Source organism: Oncorhynchus mykiss, chromosome 26 (assembly GCF_013265735.2).
Source record: "Oncorhynchus mykiss isolate Arlee chromosome 26, USDA_OmykA_1.1, whole genome shotgun sequence".
In the NCBI taxonomy this organism is placed as follows: Eukaryota; Metazoa; Chordata; class Actinopteri; order Salmoniformes; family Salmonidae; genus Oncorhynchus; species Oncorhynchus mykiss.
The window spans coordinates 45,756,780-45,768,368 of NC_048590.1; positions in this window are offsets into that span (position 1 = coordinate 45,756,780).

An 11,589-nucleotide genomic window follows, 5' to 3' on the forward strand; every position below is an offset into this window, starting at 1 on the left:
GAACAGTGATTCATATAGCTAGTGGTGGTGGTGGGGGGGGGCAGTGATTCATATAGCTAGTGCTGGTGGGGGGGAACAGTGATTCATATAGCTAGTGGTGGTGGGGGGGGGGAACAGTGATTCATATAGCTAGTGGTGGTGGGGGGGAACAGTGATTCATATAGCTTGTGGTGGGGGGGAACAGTGATTCATATAGCTAGTGGTGGGGGGGGGGGACAGTGATTCATATAGCTAGTGGTGGTGGGGGGGAACAGTGATTCATATAGCTAGTGGTGGTGGGGGGGGAACAGTGATTCATATAGCTAGTGGTGGTGGGGGGGAACAGTGATTCATATAGCTAGTGGTGGTGGGGGGAACAGTGATTCATATAGCTTGTGGTGGTGGGGGGGAACAGTGATTCATATAGCTAGTGGTGGTGGGGGGAACAGTGATTCATATCGCTTGTGGTGGTGGGGGGGAACAGTGATTCATATAGCTAGTGGTGGTGGGGGGGAACAGTGATTCATATAGCTAGTGGTGGTGGGGGGGGAACAGTGATTCATATAGCTAGTGGTGGTGGGGGGAACAGTGATTCATATAGCTTGTGGTGGTGGGGGGGAACAGTGATTCATATAGCTAGTGGTGGTGGGGGGGGAACAGTGATTCATATAGCTAGTGGTGGGGTGAACAGTGATTCATATAGCTTGTGGTGGTGGGGGGAACAGTGATTCATATAGCTTGTGGTGGTGGGGGGGAACAGTGATTCATATAGCTAGTGGTGGTGGGGGGGGAACAGTGATTCATATAGCTAGTGGTGGGGTGAACAGTGATTCATATAGCTAGTGGTGGTGGGGGGGAACAGTGATTCATATAGCTTGTGGTGGTGGGGGGGGAACAGTGATTCATATAGCTAGTGGTGGTGGGGGGGGAACAGTGATTCATATAGCTAGTGGTGGTGGGGGGGGAACAGTGATTCATATAGCTAGTGGTGGTGGGGGGGAACAGTGATTCATATAGCTTGTGGTGGTGGGGGGGGAACAGTGATTCATATAGCTTGTGGTGGTGGGGGGGGAACAGTGATTCATATAGCTAGTGGTGGTGGGGGGGGAACAGTGATTCATATAGCTTGTGGTGGTGGGGGGGGAACAGTGATTCATATAGCTAGTGGTGGGGTGAACAGTGATTCATATAGCTTGTGGTGGTGGGGGGGAACAGTGATTCATATAGCTAGTGGTGGTGGGGGGGAACAGTGATTCATATAGCTAGTGGTGGTGGGGGGGGGGGAACAGTGATTCATATAGCTAGTGGTGGTGGGGGGGAACAGTGATTCATATAGCTAGTGGTGGTGGGGGGGGGGGAACAGTGATTCATATAGCTAGTGGTGGTGGGGTGAACAGTGATTCATATAGAGCTAGTGGTGGTGGGAGGGACAGTGATTCCTGGTGGTGTGAACTTGATATAGCATGCCATCAGACTTTATAGTCACAGTAAAGTTGATAGAAATCCAGTGTTGCCTAGAGGTTTTGCTAGCATTGCAGCCCTAACGTTGTAATTGTGCTCCGTGTTGCAGTGATGTTTGCCTATGAGCAGTGTCTGTTGGTGCTGGGTCATCACCCTGATGTGTGGTATGAGGCTGCCCAGTATCTGGACCAGTCCAGTAAACTACTGGCAGAGAAGGGGGTAAGAGAGGCCACTGATGGCACAATGTGTCCTAATTGGAACAGGGTTTCCTCCACATTTGAAAAGATACGTTTGTTATTTTAGACCTTACTGTTGGTTTGGTTTTTAAATGCCAGACTAGAACCCTTTCTTCCGCTCCTCAGGACATGAACAACTCTAAGGTGTTCAGTGACGAAGCAGCTAACATCTACGAGCGCGCCATCGGTACTCTACTGAAGAAGAACATGCTGCTGTACTTTTCATTCGCTGACTACGAGGAGGTGAGCTGCACAAACACCAATCATCTGTCACGGAACACTTGCCAAAACATGAGGTCATAATATGAAGATGTCAAGGGTTGCCAAGGAAATGTATAATTGACTGTCATCCATAAATGATTAGTGCATCTTTCACTGCAGACGTATTCATTTGTCTCGTCTCGTTCCTATTAAGATGAATTAATTGGATTATTCCGGAGCAATCCTTGTGTTGAGTAAAGTTGTGGAGTGTGAACCAGTATAAATGAATGTTGAATAGAGGTCCAGGAAATGTTTGACAGGCATTTAATTGATGAATGAGCTAACCCACATCTCTCCTCTTTTCAGAGTCGATTGAAGCATGAAAAGGTCCACAGCATCTACAACCGTCTGCTGGCCATCGAGGACATCGACCCCACGCTGGTCTACATCCAGTACATGAAGTTTGGCAGGCGGGCCGAGGGCATCAAGTCAGGCCGCATCATCTTTAAGAAGGCCCGGGAGGACATGCGCACGCGTCACCACGTCTACGTGACTGCAGCACTGATGGAGTACTACTGCAGTAAGGTGGGTCTACATAGGCTACGGAAAATTGTCTGAACATTTGGGATTGAGGCAATGGGTCATCGGTTGACGGATGATGGAGAACCGAAAACAGTCGACTTGAAAATAGCGTTTGACGGACAAAAACTGATAATTGATGAATGCATATAAGATTTAATCTGTGTTCCTGTGTCTCTCTGGCCTTAGCCTGACACCCATGCCAACAGTGCAAAGAGAATATAAGGGGAAACATTCTTTGTCTCAATGTTTGACTGGTCTTCCGTTACCTTCCCTCACAGGACAAATCAGTGGCCTTTAAGATATTTGAGCTGGGCTTGAAGAAATATGGAGACATTCCAGAGTATATACTTGCATACATCGATTACCTCTCACACCTTAATGGTAAGTGACAAGTGACGGATTCATTTATTGAGACTTGTCATTCACCCTCTTGTGTAACAATAACACAACCACGGGTAGCTGCCATGGCAACAGTCATTGAGATTGTATAGTTGTTTAGCGATGGTATTGAAGACTACAGGGGATCTAATATCAGTGTATTTGTTCAACATGCTGATCATATTCTCTCTATGACATGGACCCAGTGACATCCTCTATCAATTACTCATATAGTCAAACTAGATCAAACTCAGGCAGAGGCGGTCTATAGACGCCGGTGTGTGTTTCTTTATTTCATTGACGTGTATACACTGAACAAAAATATAAACCCAACATCCAAGATTTTAGTCAAGTCAAGTCAAATTTATTTATATAGCCCTTCGTACATCAGCTGATATCTCAAAGTGCTGTACAGAAACCCAGCCTAAAACCCCAAACAGCAAGCAATGCAGGTGTAGAAGCACCGTGGCTAGGAAAAACTCCCTAGAAAGGCCAAAACCTAGGAAGAAACCTAGAGAGGAACCAGGCTATGTGGGGTGGCCAGTCCTCTTCTGGCTGTGCCGGGTGGAGATTATAACAGAACATGGCCAAGATGTTCAAATGTTCATGAATGACCAGCATGGTCAAATAATAATAATCACATGCAGAACAGTTGAAACTGGAGCAGCAGCACAGCCATGTGGACTGGGGACAGCAAGGAGTCATCATGCCAGGTAGTCCTGAGGCATGGTCCTAGGGCCTAGGTCCTCCCAGAGAGAGAAAGTAAGAGAGAATTAGAGTAGCATATTTAAATTCACACAGGACACCGGATAGGACAGGAGAAGTACTCCAGATATAACAGACTGACCCTAGCCCCCTGACACACAAACTATTGCAGCATAAATACTGGAGGCTGAGACAGGAGGGGAGACACCCCAAACAGGTAAGATATAACTCCACCCACTGCCAAAGCACAGCCCCCACACCACTAGAGGGATATCTTCAACCACCAACTTACCATCCTGAGACAAGGCCGAGTATAGCTGAGTTACAGTTTTAATATAAGGAAATCAGTCAATTTAAATAAATAAATTAGGCCCTAATCTATAGATTTTACATGACTGGGAATACAGATATGCATCTGTTGGTCACAGATCGCTTAAAAACAAAAGGTAGGGGCGTGGATCAGAAAACCAGTCCGTATCTGGTGTGACCACCATTTGCCTCATGCAGCACAACAAGTCTCCTTCGCATCAGGCTGTTGATTGTGGCTGGTAAACTGTTTTCCCACTCCTCTTCAATGGCTGAGCAAGTTGCTGGATATTGATAGGAACAGGAACACGCTGTCGTACACGTCGATCCAGAACATCCCAAACATGCTCAATGGGTGACATGTCTGGTGAATATGCAGGCCATGGAAGAACTGAGACATTTTCAGCTTCCAGGAATTGTGTACAGATCCTTGCGTCATGGGGCTGTGCATCATCATGCTGAAATATGAGGTGATGGCTGCGGATTAATGGCATGACAATGGGCCCCAGGATTTCATCACGGTATATCTGTGCGTTCATATTGCCATCGATAAAATGCAGTTGTGTTCATTGTCCGTAGCTAATGCCTGCCCATACCATAACCCCACAACCACCATGGGGCACTCTGTTCACAACGTTGACATCAGCAAACCGCTCGCCCACACCACGCCATACAGGTGGTCTGTGGTTGTGAGGCCTATTGGACATACTGCCAAATTCTCTAAAAAGATATTGGAGGCGACTTAACATTAAATTCTCTGGCAACACCTCTGATGGACATTACTGCATTTAGCATGCTAATTTAATGCCCCCTCAACTTCAAACACCTGTGGCATTGTGTTGTGTGACATAACTGTATATTTTACAGTGGCCTGTTATTGTCCCCAGCACAAGGTGCACCTGTGTAATGATCATGCTATTTAAAACCTCCTACAGGGTCGGTGTTCCCCCCGCGGGACGGTTGAGCTAACGTAGGCTAATGTGATTAGCATGAGGTTGTAAGTAACAAGAACATTTCCCAGGACGAAGACATATGTGATATTGGCAGAAAGCTTAAATTATTTTTAATCTAACTGCACTGTCCAATTTTCAGTAGCTATTACAGTGAAATAATACCATGCTATTGTTTGAGGAGAGTGCACAGTTATGAACTTGAAAATGTATTAATAATCCAATTAGGCACATTTGGGCAGTCTTGATACAACATTTTGAACAGAAATGCAATGGTTCATTGGATCAGTCTTAAACGTTGCACATACACTGCTGCCTCTAGTGGCCAAAATCTATTGCGCTTAGATTTCGAAGTCATATTTTGGCCTTTCTCTTATTCACTTTCTCATATTTTGGCCTTCTAACGGCATGTTTTTTTGTAATATCTTTTACCAGATCTAATATGTTATCCTCCTACATTAATTTCACATTTCATCAAACTTCAGTGTTTCTTTTCAAATGGTATCAAGAATATGCATATCCTTGCTTCAGGTCCTGAGCTATAGTCAGTTAGATTTGGCTATGTCATTTTAGGCAAAATTTTTGGGGGAAAGGGTCTGATCCTATATTAATCAGCTTCTTGATATGCCACATGTCAGGTGGATGGATTTTCTTGGCAAAGAAGAAATTCTCACTAACAGATGTAAACAAATGTGCACAACATTTGAGAGAAATAAGCTTTTTGTGTGTATGGAACATTTCTGGGATGAAACATGGGACCAACACTTTACATGTTAACTTTATATTTTTGTTCAGTGTAGATAGTGTTATGCTGTAAATTAGGAGACAGATTCTGAGGCATTATCTGAAACATAGTGGTAGATTCATGAGTTTGAAGGCCTCACCTCTTTCTCTACCGCCCTCCAGAGGACAACAACACCAGAGTTCTGTTTGAGCGTGTTCTCACCTCGGGAAGCCTGTCGCCAGAGAAGTCTGGGTATGAGGAATTATGTTCTTACAACACCCACATTAGATCTGTCTGTTGTTGTGTTATTATAGAACACCCACATTAGATCTGTCTGGTGTTATTATAGAACATCCACACTAGATATGTCTGTTATTATAGAACACCCACATTAGATCTGTCTGTTGTTACTATAGAACACCCACATTAGATCTGTCTGTTGTTGTGTTATTATAGAACATCCACACTAGATATGTCTGTTATTATAGAACACCCACATTAGATCTGTTATTATAGAACAGCCACATTAAACCTGTCTGTTATTATAGAACAGCCACATTAAACCTGTCTGTTATTGTGTTATTATAGAACAGCCACATTAGATCTGTTATTATAGAACAGCCACATTAAACCTGTCTGTTATTATAGAACAGCCACATTAAACCTGTCTGTTATTGTGTTATTATAGAACACCCACATTAGATCTGTCTGTTATTATAGAACAGCCACATTAGATCTGTTATTATAGAACAGCCACATTAAACCTGTCTGTTATTGTGTTATTATAGAACAGCCACATTAGATCTGTCTGTTATTATAGAACAGCCACATTAGATCTGTCTGTTATTATAGAACAGCCACATTAGATCTGTCTGTTATTATAGAACAGCCACATTAAACCTGTCTGTTATTATAGAACAGCCACATTAAACCTGTCTGTTATTATAGAACAGCCACATTAAACCTGTCTGTTGTTGTGTTATTATAGAACAGCCACATTATATCTGTCTGTTATTATAGAACAGCCACATTAGATCTGTCTGTTATTATAGAACAGCCACATTAAACCTGTCTGTTGTTGTGTTATTATAGAACAGCCACATTATATCTGTCTGTTATTATAGAACAGCCACATTAGATCTGTCTGTTATTATAGAACAGCCACATTATATCTGTCTGTTGTTATAGAACAGCCACATTAAACCTGTCTGTTATTGTGTTATTAACGGGCCTGTGTGTTTGTCAACACCTCTTCCTCAGTGAGATCTGGGCACGTTTCTTGGCCTTTGAGAGTAACATCGGGGACCTGGCCAGTATCCTGAAGGTGGAGCGCAGGCGTTTCACGGCCTTCAAGGATGAGTACGAAGGCAAGGAGACAGCCCTGCTGGTGGACAGATACAAGTTCATGGACCTGTACCCCTGTTCTGCCAGCGAGCTCAAAGCCCTCGGATACAAGGTCTGTACAACTGGTGATTTCTTCAGCTTCATTTACACAGGAAGATGATTCTGACTGCTATGGTCTCTTCACCTGTTGAAGACTTCAATAGAATAGATCTATGGCTATGAAACAACTGGACCATTTGTGTTTCTCTCTTGTTCAACTCTTCAATCATGTGAGGGTAAAGGATATCTGTTTGGAATTCTATGATATAAACCTGTGTGTGTGCAGGACGTGTCCCGTGCCAAACTGGCAGCGTTGCTCCAGACAGAGACGGTGGTGACTCCATCGGCTCCCACGCAAAAGGACGAGGCCGACCGCAAACCAGAGTACCCCAAACCTGACACCAGCCAGATGATCCCCTACCAACCACGACACTTGGCCCGTACGTACCTTACCCCCTCCTCTACCTCTACCAGCTACAACACCTGTCTAGTAGGTACCTTACCCCTCCTCTACCTCTACCAGCTACCACACCTGTCTAGTAGGTACCTTACCCCCTCCTCTACCTCTACCAGCTACACCTGTCTAGTAGGTACCTTACCCCTCCTCTACCGCTACCAGCTACAACACCTGTCTAGTAGGTACCTTACCCCTCCTCTACCTCTACCAGCTACCACACCTTTCTAGTAGGTACCTTACCCCTCCTCTACCCCTACCACACCTGTCTAGTAGGTACCTTACCCCCTCCTCTACCTCTACCAGCTACACCTGTCTAGTAGGTACCTTACCCCTCCTCTACCGCTACCAGCTACAACACCTGTCTAGTAGGTACCTTACCCCTCCTCTACCTCTACCAGCTACCACACCTTTCTAGTAGGTACCTTACCCCTCCTCTACCCCTACCACACCTGTCTAGTAGGTACCTTACCCCCTCTACCAGCTACCACACCTGTCTAGTAGGTACCTTACCCCTCCTCTACCCCTACCACACCTGTCTAGTAGGTACCTTACCCCCTCTACCAGCTACCACACCTGTCTAGTAGGTACCTTACCCCTCCTCTACCTCTACCAGCTACCACACCTGGATAGTATGTACCTTACCTCTCCTCTACAGCTACAACACCTGTCTAGTAGGTACCTTACCCCTCCTCTACCCCTACCAGCTACAACACCTGTCTAGTAGGTACCTTACCCCTCCTCTACCTCTACCAGCTACAACACCTGTCTAGTAGGTACCTTACCCCTCCTCTACCCCTACCAGCTACCAGACCTGGCTAGAAGGTACCTTACCCCTCCTCTACCTCTACCAGCTACAACACCTGTCTAGTAGGTACCTTACCCCTCCTCTACCCCTACCAGCTACCAGACCTGGCTAGAAGGTACCTTACCCCTCCTCTACCTCTACCAGCTACAACACCTGTCTAGTAGGTACCTTACCCCTCTACCCCTACCAGCTACCAGACCTGGCTAGAAGGTACCTTACCCCCTCCTCTACCCCTACCAGCTACAACACCTGTCTAGTAGGTACCTTACCCCTCCTCTACCCCTACCAGCTACAACACCTGTCTAGTAGGTACCTTACCCCCTCCTCTACCACACCTGACTAGTAGGTACCTTACCCCTCCTCTACCCCTACCACACCTGTCTAGTAGGTACCTTACCCCCTCCTCTACCCCTACCAGCTACCACACCTGTCTAGTAGGTACCTTACCCCCTCCTCTACCTCTACCAGCTACAACACCTGTCTAGTATGTACCTTACCCCCTCTACCCCTACCAGCTACAACACCTGTCTAGTAGGTACCTTACCACCTCCTCTACCTCTACCAGCTACAACACCTGTCTAGTATGTACCTTACCCCCTCTACCCCTACCAGCTACCACACCTGACTAGTAGGTACCTTACCTAAGACGCTCCAGCCTTTAGGAATCTCGCTCCACACTCCAGTCAAGTTGGGCTCCACTCCAGCTCCTCTCACATGCTCTGGTCTCTCAACACAGCTCCAGGACTGCACCCTGTTCCAGGGGGGGTGTTCCCGGTCCCCCCGGCCGCAGTCATCCTGATGAAGCTACTGCCTCCACCAACCTGCTTCGTGGTCAGTACCAACACCCCACCACTCGCTGTTGGTGACATCACAGTACCAACACCCCACCACTCACTGTTGGTGACATCACTGTACAAACACCCCACCACTCACTGTTGGTGACATCACAGTACCAACACCCCACCACTCACTGTTGGTGACATCACAGTACCAACACCCCACCACTCACTGTTGGTGACATCACAGTGCCAACACCCCACCACTCACTGTTGGTGACATCACAGTGCCAACACCCCACCACTCACTGTTGGTGACATCACAGTACCAACACCCCACCACTCACTGTTGGTGACATCACTGTACAAACACCCCACCACTCACTGTTGGTGACATCACAGTACCAACACCCCACCACTCACTGTTGGTGACATCACAGTACCAACACCCCACCACTCACTGTTGGTGACATCACAGTACCAACACCCCACCACTCACTGTTGGTGACATCACAGTACCAACACCCCACCACTCACTGTTGGTGACATCACAGTACCAACACCCCACCACTCACTGTTGGTGACATCACAGTGCCAACACCCCACCACTCACTGTTGGTGACATCACAGTGCCAACACCCCACCACTCACTGTTGGTGACATCACAGTACCAACACCCCACCACTCACTGTTGGTGACATCACAGTGCCAACACCTCACCACTCACTGTTGGTGACATCACAGTGCCAACACCCCACCACTCACTGTTGGTGACATCATAGTGCCATCACAGTGCCATCACAGTGCCAACACCACTCACTGTTGGTGACATCACAGTGCCAACACCCCACCACTCACTGTTGGTGACATCATAGTGACATCACAGTGCCATCACAGTGCCAACACCACTCACTGTTGGTGACATCACAGTACCAACACCCCACCACTCACTGTTGGTGACATCACAGTGCCAACACCCCACCACTCACTGTTGGTGACATCACAGTGCCAACACCCCACCACTCACTGTTGGTGACATCACAGTGCCAACACCCCACCACTCACTGTTGGTGACATCATAGTGCCATCACAGTGCCATCACAGTGCCAACACCACTCACTGTTGGTGACATCACAGTGCCAACACCCCACCACTCACTGTTGGTGACATCATAGTGACATCACAGTGCCATCACAGTGCCAACACCACTCACTGTTGGTGACATCACAGTACCAACACCCCACCACTCACTGTTGGTGACATCACAGTGCCAACACCCCACCACTCACTGTTGGTGACATCACAGTGCCAACACCCCACCACTCACTGTTGGTGACATCACAGTGCCAACACCCCACCACTCACTGTTGGTGACATCACAGTGCCAACACCCCACCACTCACTGTTGGTGACATCACAGTGCCAACACCCCACCACTCACTGTTGGTGACATCACAGTGCCAACACCCCACCACTCACTGTTGGTGACATCACAGTGCCAACACCCCACCACTCACCGTTGGTGACATCACAGTGCCAACACCCCACCACTCACTGTTGGTGACATCACAGTGCCAACACCCCACCACTCACTGTTGGTGACATCACAGTGCCAACACCCCACCACTCACTGTTGGTGACATCATGTGGCTGTTGTGCTGATGTTGTGGTGTTTCTGCAGGGGCCCTTTGTGCAGGTGGATGAACTGATGGAGAGCTTCAGGAGATGTACACTACCAGAGAGTAAGTAGCTTTGAAACTGTCAGATATCACCAAGCTTTCCTTTAGATGTTCCTTTGCCTGAATAGCACACTTAATGTTGATGTGAATATCTCTCTCTCAGCTGTAGATGCAGCAGTAGAGTTGATAACGGGCAGGCAGCCTGATACCGGAGGAGAAGGGAACGGTTCCATGGAGAACCACGCCATGACCAAGTCACTGAAGAGACCCAATGCAGACTCTGATGAAGAGGAGGACAAGGGCGCTGTGGCCCCACCCGTTCACGACATCTACCGCGCTCGCCAGCAGAAGAGGATCCGGTGAACACACACTCACTCAGACACACGTACACTTGGGATGGACTCTGTACAGGAATGTAACCCATTACGTCAAACCTTTTAGGGCAAACAGACTCGTCTGCAGTTTGTCTGGAAGATGCTTTATATCCAACCATCGTTGGTCCCTCTACACACACCTGTGTTTGTTTTGTTGTTGGTGTTTTTTTAACAGTTTTATTTTTTAAAGCTGGGTGACTAATACTGTACAAAGTTTTTAATTCAACCCTTCATTTGACACTCAGCTGTTTGGCCTTGTGATCCTCTGGTGATGGACAAATGGAATCGACCTGTTTTTCTAGTCAAATTGAGAGAATACATTTCCTTTCAATAAAAAGAGGAGAAAAGAACCCAAAACTAAACTGGCTCCTGTCTTGTGTGTTACTGAAATCATCACTTCTGTTCTCTTAGGTTATTTGAATGTTATTTCAAGGTCAATCATGTTTGAGGGGTAAAAGTCTACAGTATATATCTGTGGCTGTGCACATTTAATAGTCACCACTAGGGTTCAGCGTGGTGCTGTCCAGACCAGAGATTTCCAGCTGTGTGTATCAGTGCATCAGCAGAGGAGCCTGATAAAACCAGTCTCCCAT